Source organism: Sapajus apella, unplaced genomic scaffold (genome assembly GCF_009761245.1).
Source record: "Sapajus apella isolate SASKATOON/1434 unplaced genomic scaffold, GSC_monkey_1.0 scaffold32, whole genome shotgun sequence".
Lineage (NCBI taxonomy): Eukaryota > Metazoa > Chordata > Mammalia > Primates > Cebidae > Sapajus > Sapajus apella.
In genome coordinates this window covers 20,337,945-20,340,118 of record NW_022436972.1, presented here as the reverse complement: position 1 = coordinate 20,340,118, position 2,174 = coordinate 20,337,945, and the positions used below count along the sequence as shown (strand labels likewise).

The 2,174-nt window shown below is 44.7% G+C and overlaps 1 pseudogene; it reads right to left on the bottom strand.

Annotated features, from left to right (window-relative positions):
* Positions 1 to 506: 506 nt before the first annotated feature.
* On the bottom strand, positions 507 to 1,965 carry LOC116562193 (annotated as a pseudogene).
* Between the last annotated feature and the right edge of the window lie 209 nt (positions 1,966 to 2,174).

Here is a 2,174-nt window from a genome sequence, read left to right as displayed (position 1 = left end):
GAATCGACAGATCTTTGTGAGGTACCTTTTTCAGTGATGACAGCCATTAAATCCAAAAATCCAGGTTAACTGAACTTAGAAGCTGACTTTCGGTTCACTGGGCTAAATTAAGATTTTAAGACATCACCACAGTTAATTACACTGTGCTCATTACAAATATTACTATTGATAATTTTTGTGAAAGCATAAGATTTTTTGTATTATTAATGAATAAGATAACATTCTAAAACTATTATTTCATTTTTTTATCCTGCTAAAATTTTATTTTTGAGCATGCTTTATAATGTGCATACTATAATAACATTAACAGGAAAAGCATCAAAATTTTAAATTAAGAAATATACCTGTAGGAATCTGTGCTCAAAATGTTTTTTTCACAAAAGCATTTTTATTTGAAGCAAAGAGAAGTCTTGCTGAAAGGATTATAGTTCCAAGCATCAAAACTCAACTATTAGTGACACAATTCTGACTTTGCACATTTTGCTTTTCCTTGGTCAGAAAAGGGTATTCAAGTTGCACTTTCCCCAGCTGGACAAAAAGAAGGGCAAAGAAAACTGGAAGAGACTTCTGCTCCATGGGGACTGCTCTCTAAACCCTACAGCAAGCTAGGCAAGCCCTCACTGGCCAGCCTTTAGGTTGCTGTTCCACCTCTGAGTGACACAGGCCATATACATTTGCAAGAAAAAATGAGGTGGGAACAACAGGTGTAGATCACTCGTGGACAAACAGGCATCCACGGCCTCAAAACTTCATGGAAGAGGTAATCCTTGTGGGAGGCTCAGCTCACCAAGGCACAGACCCCCCAGTTCTTGCTGTAGCTGAGTAAGGTGGTCATCTCCTGGCTGCCCAGTTCAAACTTGAAGACCTTGAAGTTCTCAGCAATGCGTTTTGGTGTCACAGACTTGGGGATTACAACCAAGTTCCTCTGCAAAGGGAACCGGATCAGAACCTGGGCTGTGGTTTTGTTGTGCTTGGCTGTGATCGCCTTGATCCTGGGATCCTCCAGGAGGGAAGGGTCTTCGGGCTTCGCCCAGGACCTGTCGGGAGAGCCACAGGCTGCAGGGCAGCTACAGGCAGTCACCATGATACCTTCGGACTGGCGGTAATGGATTCACTTCTCCTGAGTTAGGTATGAGTGACACTCAATCTGGTTAGCTGCCAGTTTATACTTCAAGCAAGGCTTGTTTAAGATCCTCTCGACTTGGAGATAGTTGAAGTTGGAGATGCCAATAGCTTTCACCAGCTCTTCCATGGCTGCCCATGTGTCCACATGTCAGTGTCACTGGGAACCACGTTGCCTGATTCATCCAGTGGAAAAAATTCCTTCCCAGGCTTAAAGTCAGTTAGCCAGTGAATAAGATACAGGGCCATGTATTCCAGCTTTAGGTCACTGAACAGCTGGGAGGCTCCTTTCATCAGCCCCTTCTCTTGGTATGTGCACCACAGCTTGTGATGATGAGGAGGTCCTCACGCTTCACCACCTGTTCCCCGAGCTTCTCCTGGGCCACTCACACCTCATGCTCATTCTGGTACACATAGGTGCAGTCAGTGTGGTGGTACCTGATGTCGATCACACCTGCACAGCCTCCATGATCTGGCCTGGAGGGGACTTCCAGGTGCCCAGCCTCAGGATGGGCATCTTGGCAGTGTTGTTGAGCACAAGGTGGCTGGCCATGGCTACCGAGCTTCCCAGAACCCTGCATCCCCTGTGCCCAAAATGTTTTATTGGTAAAGTGTACTATGAAAATATTTTATAGCCCACTGATGTAGATTACCTTTGCTTATCTGTAATTCCTTGATGCCGTGTTTGAAATACTCCAGGTCAATCCATTGCAGAGAGGGTCTGAAGCATAGTCAGTGTCCAGCTTTTACCCAGAGAGCTCAGGGCATTTTTTAGCTGGCAGAAGCTCTGATATAAATGGCAATGCAGATTGAGATGCATCTAAACTTTATTACATGCGTAAGCCCATGCCAGCCATAATGCAAAGTACTCTCACTCAACTTATTTCATGATTACCACAAACTGCTGTGGGGAATGTGAACTCGCTTTGCAGATGAGGAGTCTCCGAGTCTGAGGGGTGAAGTGATTTGCCTAGGACTGCATAGATAGTATGAACGATTCAAATCTGACTTCTGATTCCCCCTGCCCTTCCATACAATAAGCAATATTAAGG